Source organism: Pseudophryne corroboree, chromosome 8 (assembly GCF_028390025.1).
Source record: "Pseudophryne corroboree isolate aPseCor3 chromosome 8, aPseCor3.hap2, whole genome shotgun sequence".
NCBI classification, from domain to species: domain Eukaryota; kingdom Metazoa; phylum Chordata; class Amphibia; order Anura; family Myobatrachidae; genus Pseudophryne; species Pseudophryne corroboree.
Genome location: NC_086451.1, coordinates 163,189,629 through 163,209,876, shown reverse-complemented (window position 1 = coordinate 163,209,876; position 20,248 = coordinate 163,189,629). Strand labels below are relative to the sequence as shown.

The window sequence follows — 20,248 nt, the reverse complement described above, 5'->3', positions numbered from 1 at the left end:
TGGCAGACCCTGTTGCTGAAATGATGGGTTCGTCAATGTTTTTCTTTTCAATCTAAGCCCCTGCAGTTTTCTGTAAGAATCTGCTTCGCTATGATGATCAACAAGTCACAAGGGCAAACACTCAGGGCTGGAGGTGTAGATCTTAGGACCAGCTGCTACAAGCATGGCAAAGGTGTCACTATCATTGGTGACACCCAGAGAGGCAGCGAGGGAGATTGTAATGCAGTGCGCGCAGATAAGCAGCGCAATGGTAAAAAGGAGGCATGGTCTCATAGGTAGGGGTGTGGCCTGTTTTCCTGAATCTCCATTTTGTTGCTCCGGGTATCCCGGGGGTTGAGTGCTGCACCCGGGGACTAGTGTGTGAGTGGTGCTGGCTCCTGCACAGTGACAGAAACTGGGTGTTGCACGTAATGTTACAGTGAAACACCCATATTCTGTCACTGAAGAGGAGCCGGCACTTTGGTGTCACCCCCCTTGGCGGGTGACACTCGGGTGTGGGCCGCAACCCCGTTGTGATGCCACTGACCCATGGGAAGCTTTACGTGGCTTACCCATGTGTTAGTAGCCCCAAGCATCTTTTGTGTTAGTCCCTGAAGAAAAACTTCAAATATTTACAAATACATTTTGTAATCAATGGGCCTAATTCAGTAAGGATTGCAAATTCTGTAACTTACTTAGTTACTTTGGTTCGCATGCTGGGGCCACCCAGCATGCCGCCTCCCTTCTTGACCACGCTGAAATTGCAGTCTCAGTGCAGTTCAGCGTGATCATAAAAAATGGGTTAGCCTCCTGTTGGTGCAGACTGTATGTGTGCGCAGGAAGCCGCCACCATTTTTGTGATCGCAGCTGCTGCATGTGATGTCATGCAGCAGCTCTGACCACGCCTCCTGTTTCTCCGTTGCCGACCCCATTTTGTTGCCCTGCCCATGCACCGCTCCATCTCCGACTTGGAAATGGATTGTTGCTGCCCCTTCCCCCCAGCACCGATTGACAGTCAGAAGCGATCGCATTATCTGCGGGGTGCCGCAGAAAATGCAGGCGCATGCGTATGCTCTTAGCAATTTTTGCAGTTGGATTGCTTATTGCGATTGCAATCCAACCTGAATCAGGCTCTATTACCTATCACAATGCACTGCGGGTAGTACAAAATGGGGTTAATATAAGAGAAAACCCCCCCAGAGCTGTGCTCCTTAACTGTCCCTGGTGGCTAGTGGAGCGGCTGCCCAGTAATCAGTGTCCACGCCAGTGCGCACATGGCCCACCCCCTACAGCCACGCTGGATCACGGTATAGTGTGGGCACAGAAGTCCCTTACCTCCCTTTCATCAGCGGCCTCGTGATCCCGGAGGGCGGTGTGTGTGTGACTGACCTTAGGAAGAAACCGGAGCCTCCGCTGCAGTGACCCAGCAACCAGGGCACGGGAGTATACTGCGCCGCTGGGAGTGATGGAGCTGCAGTAAAGATGTCTATTAGACCTAACCTGCTGCAGCCCTTGTAGATTCTTATAAAAAAAGTTCTTCTTTTCTTGTCAAAATTAATAGCTAAGAATAGGCTGCCTGAGGCAGCCCCCTGTTAAGTGGCCTGCTACTGAAGGCACCAACTACAAACTGAGCTCCCTGTTCATGGAAGCGAGGTTATAGAGCAGGGGACGCTGAGCATCTTGGGAACAGTCAAAAGCTTTGAGCCTGTTGGTGCCTCAGATCAAGATCCTACTCTACACCCCAATGTGAATCCTTGTGGAGTCCAGTGTACCCCACAGAAGAAATGAATGTGTCACACCCATTGGCAGCAACATTAGAATAGCTGCTGATGGGCACAATTGAGAAAGGAAGGGGGGAAAACATTTGAATCCAGCACATATATGTAATTTGAATATGTAATTTGTACCTTCCTACTTTAAAATGTAATGGATGAACCTCACCCTGTGAGAACTATCTTCATGATCAAGAGATCTCATACGCAAGAAAAGCATGTGTTGGGATAGGGCTGTGGAGGGCGGCTGCTCGAGCACACCCCCGTCAAGTTAAGGAGATTCAACTGAGGAAGCACAAGGGAACTCTTGTCTGGGGACAACAACTGCAGGGAGACCACATCTTTTCAGATGAAAATGAGAGGGCGGAAGGCTGCCTAATACTGAAGCACCCTCAAACATCAAACCATATGCAACAACTAGTACAAGCATTCCTGGGGAAAGGTCTGCAGCAGACGGATTTGCATACGGTGATGTCATCCAAGCAGTGGGCCAAAGTTGGCTGGAACCCTCATCTGCATATGAAAAGAGAAAAGGGGCACTTGGATGACCCCTAGTTCGCATTGAACACCCCCCACCCTCCTTTGGTGTGGGGCTCATGTTGGCCATGCCCCAGCCCCTGAAGCATTCAAGCTGATTTCTTGCAGCAGCTGGGCACTGTAACAGCTCCAGAGCTGCTCTGTAATGCAAATAAAAGGGTGTGGGCCCTGCAACACCACCTGTAGTTCGCATTGTGCGTTGGAAGGCACAAAGTAAGCAGACGGGAGAAGTCAGGATAGTGCGCAAGGGCATAGAAGGGAGGGGCTCAAGAAAAGAGAAGTGGAAACAGACAGCAAGCTAGGCGGGAGAGAGACCTGAGACAATGAGATCTAAATTATACCAGAGCCAACCAGGGGAAAGCACAAATGCAGTCCCCCCCCCCCTACCACAAATTATGCAGTCGAGATTCCCACATTTGGGGAAATCACAGAGGTCAGCATACCCAGAATGCAATGAATGAACCTCACCCTGGGAAAACAATCTTCATGACCATGGTATCACCTAAGCAAAATAAGTATGATTTGAGATAGGGCTGGGGAGGGCCGCTGCTCAGGCACACCTCCGTCAAGTAAAGGAGATTCAACTGAGGCAGCACAAGGGAACTCTCATCTGGGGACAACAACTGCAGGGAGAACACATTTTCAGACGAATGTGTGAGGGCAGAAGGCTGCCTAATACTGAAGCACCCCCCAAACAACAAACCAAATGCAACAACTAGTGCAAGCATTCCTGGGGGAAGGCCTGCAGCAGATGGATTCGCATATGGTGATGTCATCCAAGCAATGGGTATAGTTGGCTGCAACCCTCGTCTGCATATGAAAAGAGAAAATGGTCACGCAGGGCATGGCGGCCTTTGTGGGGTTGCGCTTGGATGACCCCTAGATCGCTTTATACACCCCCATCAGTGTGGGGCTCATGTTGGCCATGCCCCAGCCCCTGAAGCATTCAAGCTGATTTCTTGCAGCAGCTGGACCCAGTAACAGCTCCAGAGTTGCTCTACAAGACAAGTAAAAGGGTGTGAGCCATGCAGCACCACCTGTAGTTTGCATACACACATATATAGGACAGCATCTCTTATATGCCCCAGGGGCAATAAAATAGTATCCTTATCTAGAGTATCCGTCCATGCCGCTACAGCACTACACATACACACCCAGGCTGACGCAATTGCCGGTCTGAGTAAGGTACCTGAATGTGTATAAATGGACTTCAGGGTAATCTCCTGTTTGCGGTCAGCAGACTCTTTGAGGGTAGCCGTATCCTGGGACGGGAGGGCTAACTTCTTGGATAAGCGTGTTAATGCTTTGTCCACCCAAGGGGAGGATTCCCATCGTAACCTATCCGTTGATGGGAAAGGATACGCCATAAGAATCCTTTTGGAAATCTGCAGGAGATTCCCAAGCTTTTTCACATAACTCGTTCAGCTCGTGTGAGGGGAAAAGGTTACCTCAGGCTTCTTTCCCTTGTACATATGTACCCTCTTGTCAGGGATAGGGGGCTCCTCTGTGATGTGCAAAACATCTTTTATTGCCATAATCATATATCAAATGTATTTTGCCAATTTTGGCTGTAACTTTGCATCATCGTAATCGACACTGGAGTCAGAATCCGTGTCGGTATCTGTGTCAACAATCTGGATAGTGGGCACTTATGAGACCCTGACAGTCCCTGCGACATAGGATCAGGCATGGGTTGAGACCCTGACTGTCCCAAAGCTTCAGCCTTGTCTAATCTTTTGTGCAATGAGTTTACACTAGCATTTAAAACATTCCACATATCCATCCAATCAGGTGTCGGCGGAGACACCACATTCATTTGCTCCCGCTCCTCTCTAATATAGCCTTCTTCCTCAGACATGTCGACACACGCGTACCGACACACCACACACACAGGGAATGCTTTTACTGAAGACATTTCCCCCACAAGGCCCTTTGGCAGAGCTGGCCCTAACCAATATGATGCCCTAGGCAAGATTTTGCCTGGTGCCCCCTAGCACCACCGCTGGTTCCGCCTCTGACCTTGCACCTCTTTCCCAGCACCATCAACCCTCACCCATAACAGTACTTATTTTGGTGTTTGTACCCCCTATATTTTAAACAGGAACAGTTCGCACATTTGGCGCACAGTCCAAAAAGGGGTGTGTTTTTGCTGGCAATGGGCATGTCCTCACAATAGTACCCCCAATTAAAATTCCGCCACACAGTACTGCAATTTTATTCACATTTGATCACGCGATAGTGTCCATAATTCACATTACATCCCACAGTAGTATTACTTTACCTTATAAACGTTACTTCTCACAGTAGTGCTCCTTATTCACATTACATCACACTGAATTGCTCCTTATTTACATTACACCACACCCTATTGCTCTTTATTCACATTAGACGACACAGTAAATGCCCTTTCTATACGCAACGCTACATATTAGAGCACCTTATACACATAATGCCACACATTAGTAATGCATTTATACACATAATTCCACACAGTAATGCCCCTTACACATATGAGACACATCACTAATGTCCTTATAAACATAATGCGTCTTACACATTATGACAACCTTTATTAATGCCCTTTTACACATAATGGCCCTCATTCCGAGTTGTTAGCTCGCAAGCTGCTTTTAGCAGCATTGCACACGTTAAGCCGCCGCCTACTGGGAGTGAATCTTAGCTTATCAAAATTGCGAACGAAAGATTAGCAGAATTGCGAATAGACACTTCTTAGCAGTTTCTGAGTAGCTCCAGACTTACTCGACAACTGTGATCAGTTCAGTCAGTTTCGTTCCTGGTTTGACATCACAAACACACCCAGCGTTCGCCCAGACACTCCCCCGTTTCTTCAGACACTCCCGCGTTTTACCCAGAAACGGCAGCGTTTTTTCACACACACCCATAAAACGGCCAGTTTCCGCCCAGAAACACCCACTTCCTGTCAATCACACTACGATCAGCAGAACAAAGAAAAAACCTCGTAATGCCGTGAGTAAAATACCTAACTGCATAGCAAATTTACTTTGCGCAGTCGCAGAGCGAACATTGCGCATGCGCAATTAGCGGAAAATCGCTGCGATGCGAAGAAAATTACCGAGCGAACAACTCGGAATGACCACCCTTGCGCATGCGCAATTAGCGGAAAATCGCTGCGATGCGAAGAAAATTACAGAGCGAACAACTCGAAATGACCACCAATGTCCCTTACACATATGCCGCACATTATTAATGCCCTTATACACATAATGACACACATAGTGCCCCTTACCCATATGTTGCACATTATTAATGCATTTTTACATGACACACATAATGCTCCTTACTCATATTCCGAACACTACTGCACAATCAACCCACTCACATGCACACAGCACTCACACTGCCACTAACACTGTGACCTCTGCCTCTGCTTGGATACAGATGTGTCCTCATAAATCTTGCCTCAATGCTAACGTTGGGGCACCTTTTTTTTATTAAAATGCATCTTATTTGCATTGCTATGTTGTTAGGATGCACACGCAGCTTCTGCCGATTAAAATGATATGCAGCACGCCTATATACTGTGTGAGACTGTGGCTGTATCTGCATATGAAATGCTACACACAGAATATAGGCATGCCGCATATCATTTTAATCAGCAGAAGTTGCTGATGCCCCTAGGCATATCAAATGCCCTAGGCAATTGCCTAGTTTGCCTATGCCTATGGCCGGCTCTGCCCTTTGGAGAGACAGAGAGAGAGTATGCCAGCACATACCCCAGCGCTATATAACCCAGGAATAGCACAGTAACTTAATGTTTGCACAGTAGCGCTGCTGTAAGTAATTTGCGCCAAATTATGTGCCCCCCCCTCTCTTTTCAACCCTCTTGTCTACCGTGGTATAAGCAGGGGAGAGTCCGGGGAGCTTCCTCTCAGCGGTGCTGTGGAGAAAAAATGGCGTTGGTGAGTGCTGAGGGAGAAGCCCCGACCCCTCGGCGGCGGGCTTCTGTCCTGCTTAAACTGTACAATTGGCGGGGGCTCATACATATATACAGTGCCCAGCTGTATATATGTTATATTTCTGCCAAAAAGAGGTTTATATTGCAGCCCAGGGCGCCCCCCCTGCGCCCTGCACCCTTACAGTGACCGGAGTATGTGAGGTGTATGGGAGCAATGGCGCACAGCTGCAGTGCTGTGCGTTACCTCAATGAAGATCATGAAGTCCTCTGCCGCCTCTGAAGTCTTCTTTTCTTCTCATACTCACCCGGCTTCTATCTTCCGGCTCTGCGAGCGGGACGGCGGCGCGGCTCTGGGACGGACGGCGAGGGTGAGATCCTGCGTACCAATCCCTTTGGAGCTAATCCCTTTGGAGCTAATGGTGTCCAGTAGCTTAAGAAGCAGGACCTTGCAACTCGGAGAGTAGGGCTGCTTCTCTCCCCTCAGTCCCTCGATGCAGGGAGTCTGTTGCCAGCAGTGCTCCCTGAAAATTAAAAACCTAACAAAATACTTTCTGTCAGAAAGCTCAGGAGAGCTCCTGAAAAGCACCCAGTCTCCACTGGGCACAGTATCAAACTGAGGTATGGAGGAGGGGCATAGAGGGAGGAGCCAGTGCACACCCAGAACTAAAGTCTTTCTTAAAGTGCCCATGTCTCCTGCGGAGCCGTCTATCCCCATGGTCCTTACGGAGTCCCCAGCATCCTCTAGGACGTTAGAGAAAATAGGATTTTAATACCTACAGGTAAATCCTTTTCTCTTATTCCGTAGAGGATGCTGGGCACCCGTCCCAGTGCGTACTGTGTCTGCAGTTATTAAATGGCCCTTAACTCCAGAACATTTATGTGGAGACAACTTTCCCGACTTGACCATCTTCCTTGGACGTTTTCCCCCTGTGTGACTGCTCCCCAGCCTCGGAGGGTTGCATCCATGGTCCCTAGGATCCAGTCCTGGATCCCGAACCTTTGCCCCTCTAGGAGGTGAGAACTGTGCAGCCACCAATGGAGTGAGATTCTGGTCTTGGAAGACAGGATTATCCTCCGGTGCGTGTGTAGGTGGGATCCGGACCACTTGTCCAACAGGTCCCACTGGAACACTCTGGCATGGAACCAGCCAAACTGAATGGGCTCGTAGGCCGCAACCATCTTACCCAGCAACCAAATGCATTGATGGATTAACACTCTTGCTGGTTTCAGAATTTGTTTGACCAGACTCTGGATCTCCAGAGCCTTTCCACTGGAAGAAAACCTCTTCTGTGTCCAGTATCACTCCCAAAAACAACAACCGCGTCATTGGGACCAACTGCGATTTTGGCAAGTTTAGGAGCCAACTATGTTGTTGAAGAACTGTCAGGGAGAGTGCAATGTTTTGCACTAACTGGTCCCTGGATTTCGCCTTTATCAAAAGATCATCCAAGTACGGGATAATTGTTACTCCTTGCTTGCGATCACCCTGGTGAAAATCCTCAGAGCCGTGGACAGACCAAACGGCAATGTCTGAAATTGGTAATGGCAATACTGAATTGCAAACCTCAGGTAGCTTGATGCAGAGGCTAAATGGGAACATGTAAGTAGGCATCCTTTATGTCTACCAAAACCATGAAATCTCCTTCCTCCGGACTGGAGATCACTGCACTGAGAGATTCCATCTTGAAATTTAATTTCCTTACGTAGAAATTGAGGGATTTCAGATTTCAGATTGGTCTGACTGAGCTGTCCGGCTTAGGGACCACGAAGAGGCTTGAATAAAAACCTTCTCCCTGCTGACTAAAGCCGATTTGAACAATCGGTGAGGGGGAACGTCTTGAAACCCCAGTTTGTACCCTTGGGACACTATTTGTAAAACACACGAGTCCATGTCCGAATGAATCCAGAACTGACTGAAGAGTTTTAGACGTGCCCCCACTGGTGCGGGCTCCTGCAAGAGAGCCCCAGCGTCATGCGGTGGATTTGGCAGAAGCAGAGGATGATCTCTGGTCCTGCGATCTTGAAGAGGATGCAGACCTCTTCCCTCTTCTCCTTCCTCTACCTGCAAAGAAAGGGGAATCTTAACTTCTTGCATATCTATTGGGCCGAAATGACTGCATCAGATAATGATGCGTCTTCATCCGTTGGGAGGGAACATAGGGCAAGAAGGTTGACTTACCTGCGGGAGCTGCCGAGATCAAATTAACTAGGCAGTCACCAAACAACGCTTCACCTTCATAGGGAAGGGACTCCCTTTCTTCTTGGAGTCAGCATCAGCATTCTCTTGGTGAATCCACAATGCCCTCCTATCCGAGACTGCCATGAAATTGGCCCGTGAACTCAAGAGTCCTATATCCCTTGCAGTCTCACGTAAGTATGCTGCAGTGTCCTTGATATGATACAACGTAAGGAGTATCCCATCTCTCCAAGGTATCTATATCGGATGACAAGGTATTCGACCAATTCTTGAATACTACTACTCACCCATGCACATGTAATGGCAGGTCTAAGTAATGTACCCTTGGTTACATAACTAGAAATAATGTAGCTTCCTGCATACGATCCGCTGGATTTGTGACAGGGCCCCGTGCAGAACAGGGGGTGACTCCCACTTTATTCTGTCCGCGGCGGGAAATGAATAAACAACCAGAATCCTTTTGGGGATTTGAAACCATCTTGTCGAGCTGGCCCAGACTTTCTCAAACAGAGATGGAGGAACGTTACATCAGCTTTCATTATATATCTATATATACATACATATAGACCCCTTTCTCAGGAACAGCAGGGTCTTCAGTGATTTTAATATGTCCTTAATATCCACAATCATGTACTGAATGCTCCTTGCCAATATTGGATCTAATCAGGAAACATTATGGTCGACATAGGAATCAGTATCCGTGTCAGTATCAGTGTGTAGTAACTGGGCAAAATAACATTTTTGCGACCCCGCGGGGCCTGAGGGAAAAGAAACATAGCCAAGAACATCACATCTATTCTCTACGTCTGTGTCTGGGACACAGATTTATCCAACCTTACTCTGATATTACTGAAACTTTTACCCAGTCAGTTATTGGTGGTGCCAACAGGGCCACCATCATATGTCTGCATTCCTAATATAGTTTCCTCTTGGGAAAAACATTCAGCCATCGACATGTTGACACACATGTACCAAGTACCCACAGACACATCGGCTTATGGGGGACAGACCGTCAGTAAATCTGTCAGAGGGACACAGAGGATTTTTCAGCTCACAATCCAGCGCCAAAAGTACACAGTCTGGGAAATAATAAACTCTATAGTGATAGACTTGTAATGCTCTAAAGATGTTCTGGTGAGGTGAGGAAGAAGCCCCGCTACTGTAATGGCGCGTATCTGTCCTGCTCAGAAATAATTAATTACGCTAGCGGGGTAAGGACAGTGCCCAGGCACTAATGTCCACTTTTTCCAGCCTTTTGTGAGGAATTTATGCTGCCCAGGGTGCCCCCCCCCCCACTGTGCCCTGCACCCTGCAGTGCCTGTGTTTGTGTGGGAGCATGGCGCGCAGCGTTCCGCTCGCTGCTCGGTACCTCAGAATGCCATCACTGGAGAAGAAGTCTTCTGTTCTTCTGCTACTCACCTGTCTTCTGGCTCTGTAAGGGGGTGACGGCAGGCTGCGGGAGTGTGCATCTAGGCGTACCCAGCGATCAGCACCCTCAGGAGCTAATGGTGTCCTGTCAGCCTGAAGCAGAGCTATTGAACTCACTAGAAGTTGGTCATACTTCTCTCCCCTAAGTCCCACGAAGCAGGGAGACTGTTGCCAGCAGCCTCCCTGAGAATAAAAAAAACTAACAAGTCTTTTCAGAGAAACTCAGTAGAGCTCCCCTGTAGTGCATCCAGTATCACTGCGCACAATACTAAAACTGGAGTCTGGAGGAGGGGCATAGAGGGAGGAGACAGTTCACACCCTTTGAAAGTCTTAAAGTGCCCATGTCTCCTGCGGATCCAGTCTATACCCCAAGGTTCTTAATGTGACCCCAGCATCATCTAGGACGTATGAGAAAACAAATAACGCACACATGAGGAGGAGAGAACTAAGGAAGCTATAAGGAGAAGAGGGGAGGGGGGGTTGAAAGGTAAGGTAGTAAAGGCATATTGGATAAACTACAACCTTATACATATTCATTAATGTACCAGTAGTTAGAAGTAGAAGAGCTCTAACAGAAACCACAAAGCTTATCTAAAGCCACACCACACTGGATATGCCCAATCTCATTTGATTTTTGAAGCAAAGCAGTATTGGACTTTGTTAATACATGGATGGGAGACTGCTTGGTAGTATCAGATTCTTTAGGTGTTTTTAAACTACCAACACCATTTTCTTGGTACATTTAATTTTTACATGTATTCTTTTATGTACCAGAAGTTAGAAGTAGAAGAGCTGTAATAAAAACCACCAGCTCATCTACAGCCACAGCACACTGGATTTGCCCAATCTCTCCTGATCATGGAAGCTGAGCAGTGTTGGTCCTGGTTTTAGTACTTGGATGGGAGACCACCAGGAAATACCAGGAGCTGTGTGTATTTTTACAATACTAACACCGTTCTCTTGATGCATTCCATTTTGAAACATTGGGGCAGATCTATTAAGCCTGGTGAACTGATAAAGTGCAAGGTGATAAAGTACCAGCCAGTCAGCTCCTAACTGTCATTTTTCAAACCCAGCCTGTGACATGGCAATTAGGAGCTGATTGGCTGGTACTTTATCACCATGCAAATTATCATTTCACCAGGTTTAATAAATCGTCCGCTTACTCATTTATGTACGAGTAGTTAGAAGTAGAAGAACTCTAACAGAAACCACTAAGCTCATCTACAGCCACACCACACTGTATATGCCCAATATCACCTGATTTTAGGCCTGGTATGTTCTTGGATGTGAGACCACCTGGGAATACCAGGTGCTGTAGGTAGTTTTATACTACCAACACCGTTCTCTTGATGCATTCTATTTTGAAACTTATTCATTGATGTACCAGTAGTTAGAAGTAGAAGTTAGAAACAGCAAAAATCATCTACAGCCGCATCACACTGGATATGTCCAATCTCATCTGATGTTGGAAGCTAAGCAGTGTTGTGCCTGGTTAGTTTTTGGATTTCAGGTCCTGCCTTCTGGTTTGGCCACGGCACCTCGGAAATTCACCAAGGTCATGGCCGTGATGACGACCCTTCACCATCGGTGGACCAGGGAGGAATCTCTCCTCCCGATAAACATTCTGGAATTGCAGGCAGTGTTCAATTCATTGACACTGGCCCTGCCTCTAGTACAGAACAGGCCTGTTCAAGTACAATCGGACAACGCCACCATGGTAGTGTACACAAATCATCAAGGCGGCACTCGAAATTGCATAGCAAAGCTGGAAGTATCAAAAATCCTCAGTTGGGTAGAACGTCATCTGCCAGCAATATCGGCAGTGTTCATTCCCGGAGTCCTCAACTGGGAAGCGGATTTCCTCAGTCGTCAGGACGTTCACGCTGGAGAGTGGAGAGTCCGCAGCAGAAATGTCTGCACTGGTGTCAGTAGGTGACTGAGGCAGGGATGACTGGGAGATAGTGGGTGACTGAAGCATGTATGAGTGGGAGATAGTGGGTGACTGAGGCCGGGGTGACAGAGATAGTGGGTGACTAAAGCAGGGGTGACTGGTATAGTGGGTGACTGAGGCAGGGGTCGCAGGTATAGTGGTTAACTGAGGCAGCGGCGACTGGGAGATAGCGGGTAACTGGGGCAGGGGTGACAGGGAAAGTGTGTGACTCAGGCAGGGGTGATAGGGAGATAGTGGGCAGCAGATCACTGCCTTGCTGACAGCAGCACATCCCTGCTTCACTGACAGCAGCACATCCCTGCCTCACTTATAGCAGCACATCCCTGCCTTACTGACAGCAGCAGATCACTGCCTCACTGACAGCAGCAGATCACTGCTTCACTGACAGCAGCACATCCCTGCCTCACTGGCAGCAGCAGATCCCTGCCTCACTGGCAGCAGCAGATCCCTGCCTCACTGGCAGCAGATCCCTGCCTTACTGACAGCTGTATATAGGGCCTAATTCAGACCTGATCTCTGCTGTGCATATTCACACAACAGGAGATCAGGTCTGAAGTGTGTGTGTGTGCTGGTGCCGCAGTGCACCGGCACATGCCAGAGATGCGATCAGCATCTCTGCCCAGTGAGCGCCTCTGCCAACACATACTTATCTTGCATATGAGATCTCTTGATCATAAAGATAGTTCTCACAGGGTGAGGTTCATCCATTACATTTTAAAGTAGGAAGGTACAAATTACATATTCAAATTACATATATGTGCTGGATTCAAATGTTTTCCCCCCTTCCTTTCTCAATTGTGCCCATCAGCAGCTATTCTAATGTTGCTGCCAATGGGTGTGACACATTCATTTCTTCTGTGGGGTACACTGGACTCCACAAGGATTCACATTGGGGTGTAGAGTAGGATCTTGATCTGAGGCACCAACAGGCTAAAAGTTTTTGACTGTTCCCAAGATGCTCAGCGCCCCCTGCTCTATAACCTCGCTTCCATGAACAGGGAGCTCAGTTTGTAGTTGGTGCCTTCAGTAGCAGGCCACTTAACAGGGGGCTGCCTCAGGCAGCCTATTCTTAGCTATTAATTTTGACAAGAAAAGAAGAACTTTTTTTATAAGAATCTACAAGGGCTGCAGCAGGCAAGGTCTAATAGACATCTTTACTGCAGCTCCATCACTCCCAGCGGCGCAGTATACTCCCGTGCCCTGGTTGCTGGGTCACTGCAGCGGAGGCTCCGGTTTCTTCCTAAGGTCAGTCACACACACACCGCCCTCCGGGATCACGAGGCCGCTGATGAAAGGGAGGTAAGGGGCTTCTGTGCCCACACTATACCGAGATCCAGCGTGGCTGTAGGGGGCGGGCCGTGTGCGCACTGGCGTGGACACTGATTACTGGGCAGCAGCTCCACTAGCCACCAGGGACAGTTAAGGAGCACAGCTCTGGGGGTTTTTCTCCTATATTAACCCCATTTTGTACTACCTGCAGTGCATTGTGATAGGTAATAGAGCCTGATTCATGTTGGATTGTAATCGCAAAGAGCTGCGCATTGGAAAATTCAGGGCTATGCCGTGTAGATGATGGCCTAACAGGAGGCTTTAAAATTTTCTTTCTAGTGTCCTTCGTTTGGAATTTTAAAGCCTCCTGTTAGGCCATCATCTACACGGCATAGCCCTGAATTTTCCAATGCGCAGCTCTTTGCAAAAGAGAGATATTGGCAAGGAAAAGGTGTCTTGTACCTTTGCATTTTTCTCCCAAACGAAGGACACTAGAAAGAAAATTTTAAAGCCTCCTGTTAGGCCATCATCTACACGGCATAGCCCTGAATTTTCCAATGCGCAGCTCTTTGCAAAAGAGAGATATTGGCAAGGAAAAGCTGTCTTGTACCATTGGATTTTTCTCCCAAACGAAGGACACTAGAATGAAAATGTTAAAGCCTCCTGTTAGTGCTTCATCTACACGGTATAGCCCTGAATTTTCCAATGCGTAGCTCTTTGCAAAAGAGAGATATTGGCAAGGAAAAGCTGTCTTGTACCTTTGCATTTTTCTCCCAAGCAAATGTAGTTTGTTTTTGTCAATTACCATTTTAATAATAGGGTAAAAAAAATTAAGTAGATTTTTGAAAGAAAACAATACTGTCAATATACTATTAAAACAAATTAAAATGGTAAAAGTTATTGTACTTTAAGAAAACATAAAAGAGCTAACATATCAATCCCAGTTTTGGATTATTTTAATTAACAAAAAAAATGCATATAGCAGAGGATAGTTTCAATCTGCCTACCTCTGGGTAATGGGCCCAGCATGCTTCCATTGCAGTACTCTGCTGCACATGTAAGTGCAAGAGATCCTAAAGCACTCACTCATCATGGGAAAGTACCAATGTGTTTCTTCGTTGGTTGATGGAAGAAACATCTTAAAAAAACTCTCCAGATTATTGACTTTTTAAAGTTTTTCTAGGAAAAGTTTTAGATGTATGCTTATTAGCCTTTGTCAGTATGTACTTTTCGCGAAGTGTCTCTGTGGCGCAATCGGTTAGTGTGTCCGGCTACTAACCAAAAGGTTGGTGGTTCAATCCCACCCAGGGATGTAATTGACCATGTTATCAGATTTTGGTGATCTTTAAGTAGACAAGTCAAAATTTCAAACCCCCTGTTATGGTGTAGGGTACCTGGCCTTTTCTGATGTAATCAGAGTTAGATTTGATTCAGTGATTTAATAAAAACAGCTAGGAAGCACAATTTAGCAGTGGGTTGCAGAGAAAAAGAAATATGCTGGCAAAAAAAATCCAATTGAGTGATTAAACAGCTCTTCATTTTCTGGCTTTATTTTTATGCTAACAAATTTGTTCTCTGAAAAGTGTCCACAAAGCCAAGTCTCTGATTAACACCTTTGTAGGGATGGTTTTTCACCTATTACTAAATTAAACTTGCTTCATTGGAAAGGCAGCAAGATGCATCCTCATTTCAATGTCTACTGAAATAATACAGGTTGACACCAGGAAACATTAACGCCACTGCATCCTTGCTGCTTTCTCATGTAGAAGTCTGTTTAATGTGAAAACAAGGTGATATCTAATTAGCACACAGGTAAGGAATTAAGAAAATCTTTATTTAAGGGTGAAGATGTTTCTCACAAAATCGTTGCCCCAATGCATCATTGAAATTCAAGCTGGAAAGATGATTTTAATATATCACTTGTACATTTTGTATTGCTCTTCTGGTGACAATGTAGTTTGTTTTTGTCAATTACCCTTTTAATAATAGGGTAAAGAAAATTAAGTGGATTTTTTAAAGAAAACAATACTGTCAATATACTATTAAAACAAATTAAAATGGTAAAAGTTATTGTACTTTAAGTAAAAATAAAAGAGCAAAAATATCAATCCCAGTTTTGATAACTTAAATTAACAAAAAAAATGCATATAGCAAAGGATAGTTTCAATCTGCCTACCTCTGGGTTATGGGCCCAGCATGCTTCCATTGCAGTACTCTGCTGCACATGTAAGTGCAAGAGATCCTGAAGCACTCACTCATCATGGGAAAGTACCAATGTGTTTCTTCATTGGTTGATGTAAGAAACATCTTACAAAAACTCTCCAGATTATTGACTTTTTAAAGTTTTTCTAGGAAACGTTCTAGATGTATGCTTATTAGACTTTGTCAGTATGTACTTTTTGCAAAGTGTCTCTGTGGCGCAATCGGTTAGTGTGTCCGGCTACTAACCAAAAGGTTAGTGGTTCAATCCCAACCAGGGACGTAATTGACCTTGTTATCAGATTTTGGTGATCTTTAAGTAGACAAGTCAAAATTTCAAACCCCCTGTTATGGTGTAGGGTACCTGGCCTTCTCTGATGTAATCAGAGTTAGATTTGATTCAGTGATTTAATAAAAACAGCTAGGAAGCACAATTTAGCAGTGGGTTGCAGAGAAAAAGAAATATGCTGGCAAAAAAAATCCAATTGAGTGATTAAACAGCTCTTCATTTTCTGGCTTTATTTTTATGCTAACAAATTTGTTCTTTGAAAAGTGTCCACAAAGCCAAGTCTCTGATTAACACCTTTGTAGGGATGGTTTTTCACCTATTACTAAATTAAACTTGCTTCATTGGAAAGGCAGCAAGATGCATCCTCATTTCAATTTCTACTGAAATAATACAGGTTGACACCAGGAAACATTAACGCCACTGTATCCTTGCTGCTTTCTCATGTGGAAGTCTGTTTAATGTGAAAACAAGGTGATATCTAATTAGCACACAGGTAAGGAATTAAGAAAATCTTTATTTAAGGGTGAAGATGTTTCTCACAAAATCGTTGCCCCAATGCATCATTGAAATTCAAGCTGGAAAGATGATTTTAATATATCACTTGTACATTTTGTATTGCTCTTCTGGTGACAATGTAGTTTGTTTTTGTCAATTACCATTTTAATAATAGGGTAAAGAAAATTAAGTGGATTTTTGAAAGAAAACAATACTGTCAATATACTATTAAAACAAATTAAAATGGTAAAAGTTATTGTACTTTAAGTAAAAATAAAAGAGCCAAAATATCAATCCCAGTTTTGGATTACTTTAATTAACAAAAAAAAATGCATATAGCAGAGGATAGTTTCAATCTGCCTACCGCTGGGTTATGGGCCCAGCATGCTTCCATTGCTGTACTCTGCTGCACATGTAAGTGCAAGAGATCCTGAAGCACTCACTCATCATGGGAAAGTACCAATGTGTTTCTTCGTTGGTTGATGGAAGAAACATCTTACAAAAACTCTCCAGATTATTGACTTTTTAAAGTTTTTCTAGGAAACGTTTTAGATGAATGCTTATTAGCCTTTGTCAGTATGGACTTTTGCAAAGTGTCTCTGTGGCGCAATCAGTTAGTGTGCATGGCTATTAACCAAAAGGTTGGTGGTTCAATCACACCCAGGGACGTAATTGACCTTGTTATCAGATTTTGGTGATCTTTAAGTAGACAAGTCAAAATTTCAAACCCCCTGTTCTGGTGTAGGGTACCTGGCCTTCTCTGATGTAATCAGAGTTAGATTTGATTCAGTGATTTTATAAAAACAGCTAGGAAGCACATTTTAGCAGTGGGTTGCAGAGAAAAAGAAATATGCTGGCAAAAAAAATCCAATTGAGTGATTAAACAGCTCTTAATTTTCTAGCTTTATTTTTATGCTAACAAATTTGTTCTCTGAAAAGTGTCCACAAAGCTAAGTCTCTGATTAACACCTTTGTAAGGATGGTTTTTAACCTATTACTAAATTAAACTTGCTTCATTGGAAAGGCAGCAAGATGCATCCTCATTTCAATGTCTACTGAAATAATACAGGTTGACACCAGGAAACATTAACGCCACTGCATCCTTGCTGCTTTCTCATGTGGAAGTCTGTTTAATGTGAAAACAAGGTGATATCTAATTAGCACACAGGTAAGGAATTAAGAAAATCTTTATTTAAGGGTGAAAATGTTTCTCACAAAATCGTTGCCCCAATGCATCATTGAAATTCAAGCTGGAAAGATGATTTTAATATATCACTTGTACATTATGTATTGCTCTTCTGGTGACAATGTAGTTTGTTTTTGTCAATTACCATTTTAATAATAGGGTAAAGAAAATTAAGTGGATTTTTGAAAGAAAACAATACTGTCAATATACTATTAAAACAAATTAAAATGGTAAAAGTTATTGTACTGTAAGTAAAAATAAAAGAGCCAACATATCAATCCCAGTTTTGGATTACTTTAATTAACAAAAAAAAATGCATATAGCAGAGGATAGTTTCAATCTGCCTACCTCTGGGTTATGTGCCCAGCATGCTTCCATTGCTGTACTCTGCTGCACATGTAAGTGCAGTAGATCCTGAAGCACTCACTCCTCATGGGAAAGTACCAATGTGTTTCTTCGTTTGTTGATGGAAGAAACATCTTACATAAACTCTCCAGATTATTGAATTTTTAAAGTTTTTCTAGGAAACGTTTTAGATGAATGCTTATTAGCCTTTGTCAGTATGTGCTTTTGCAAAGTGTCTCTGTGGCGCAATCAGTTAGTGTGTATGGCTATTAACCAAAAGGTTGGTGGTTCAATCCCACCCAGAAACGTAATTGGCCTTGTTATCAGATTTTGGTGATCTTTAAGTAGACAAGTCAAAATTTCAAACCCCCTCTTATGGTGTAGGGTACCTGGCCTTCTCTGATGTAATCAGAGTTAGATTTGATTCAGTGATTTTATAAAAACAGCTAGGAAGCACAATTTAGCAGTGGGTTGCAGAGAAATAGAAATATGCTGGCAAAAAAATCCAATTGAGTGATTAAACAGCTCTTCATTTTCTGGCTTTATTTTTATGCTAACAAATTTGTTCTCTGAATAGTGTCCACAAAGCCAAGTCTCTGATTAACACCTTTGTAAGGATGGTTTTTCACCTATTACTAAATTAAACTTGCTTCATTGGAAAGGCAGCAAGATGCATCCTCATTTCAATGTCTACTGAAATAATACAGGTTGACACCAGGAAACATTAACGCCACTGCATCCTTGCTGCTTTCTCATGTGGAAGTCTGTTTAATGTGAAAACAAGGTGATATCTAATTAGCACACAGGTAAGGAATTAAGAAAATCTTTATTTAAGGGTGAAAATGTTTCTCACAAAATCGTTGCCCCAATGCATCATTGAAATTCAAGCTGGAAAGATGATTTTAATATATCACTTGTACATTTTGTACTGCTCTTCTGGTGACAATGTAGTTTGTTTTTGTCAATTACCATTTTAATAATAGGGTAAAGAAAATTAAGTGGATTTTTAAAAGAAAACAATACTTTCAATATACTATTAAAACAAATTAAAATGGTAAAAGTTATTGTACTTTAATGAAAAATAAAAGAGCAAAAATATCAATCCCAGTTTTGGATTACTTTAATTAACAAAAAAAAATGCATATAGCAGAGGATAGTTGTAATCTGCCTACCTCTGGGTTATGGGCCCAGCATGCTTCCATTGCAGTACTCTGCTGCACATGTAAGTGCAAGAGATCCTGAAGCACTCAGTCATCATGGGAAAGTACCAATGTGTTTCTTCGTTGGTGGATGGAAGAAACATCTTACAAAAACTCTCCAGATTATTGACTTTTTAAAGTTTTTCTAGGAAACGTTTTAGATGAATGCTTATTAGCCTTTGTCAGTATGTACTATCGCAAAGTGTCTCTGTGGTGCAATCAGTTAGTGTGTACAGCTATAAACCAAAACGTTGGTGGTTCAATCCCACCCAGGGACGTAATTGACCTTGTGATCAGATTGTGGTGATCTTTAAGTAGACAAGTCAAAATTTCAAATCCCCTCTTATGGTGTAGGGTACCTGGCCTTCTCTGATGTAATCAGAGTTAGATTTGATTCAGTGATTTTATAAAAACAGCTAGGAAGCACAATTTAGCAGTGGGTTGCAGAGAAAAAGAAATATGCTGGCAAAAAAATCCAATTGAGTGATTAAACAGCTCTTCATTTTCTGGCTTTATTTTTATGCTAACAAATTTGTTCTCTGAAAAGTGTCCACAAAGCCAAGTCTCTGATGAACACCTTTGTAAGGATGGTTTTTCACCTCTTACTAAATTAAACTTGCTTCATTGGAAAGGCAGCAAGATGCATCCTCATTTCAATGTCTACTGAAATAATACAGGTTGACACCAGGAAACATTAACGCCAATGCATCCTTGCTGCTTTCTCATGTGGAAGTCTGTTTAATGTGAAAACAAGGTGATATCTAATTAGCACACAGGTAAGGAATTAAGAAAATCTTTATTTAAGGGTGAAGATGTTTCTCACAAAATCGTTGCCCCAATGCATCATTGAAATTCAAGCTGGAAAGATGATTTTAATATATCACTTGTACATTTTGTATTGCTCTTCTGGTGACAATGTAGTTTGTTTTTGTCAATTACCATTTTAATAATAGGGTAAAGAAAATTAAGTGGATTTTTGAAAGAAAACAATACTGTCAATATACTATTAAAACAAATTAAAATGGTAAAAGTTATTGTACTTTAAGTAAACATAAAATAGCTAACATATCAATCCCAGTTTTGGATTACTTTAATTAACAAAAAAAATGCATATAGCAGAGGATAGTTTCAATCTGCCTACCTCTGGGTAATGGGCCCAGCATGCTTCCATTGCAGTACTCTGCTGCACATGTAAGTGCAAGAGATCCTGAAGCACTCACTCATCATGGGAAAGTACCAATGTGTTTCTTCGTTGGTTGATTTAAGAAAATTCTTACAAAAACTCTCCAGATTATTGACTTTTTAAAGTTTTTCTAGGAAACGTTCTAGATGAATGCTTATTAGCCTTTGTCAGTATGTACTTTTTGCAAAGTGTCTCTGTGGCGCAATCGGTTAGTGTGTCTGGCTACTAACCAAAAGGTTGGTGGTTCAATCCCACCCAGGGACATAATTGACCTTGTGA

The 20,248-nt window shown here is 43.8% G+C and overlaps 2 non-coding genes across 2 annotated transcripts; one reads left to right on the top strand and one right to left on the bottom strand.

Annotated features, from left to right (window-relative positions):
- Positions 1 to 2,639: 2,639 nt before the first annotated feature.
- On the bottom strand, positions 2,640 to 2,807 carry LOC134951578 (U1 spliceosomal RNA). Its single transcript, XR_010184292.1, has one exon. It is a non-coding gene; the product is annotated as a U1 spliceosomal RNA (small nuclear RNA).
- A 17,352-nt stretch (positions 2,808 to 20,159) lies between these two features.
- On the top strand, positions 20,160 to 20,233 carry TRNAS-ACU (transfer RNA serine (anticodon ACU)). Its single transcript has one exon. It is a non-coding gene; the product is annotated as a tRNA-Ser (tRNA).
- The last annotated feature ends 15 nt before the right edge of the window (positions 20,234 to 20,248 follow it).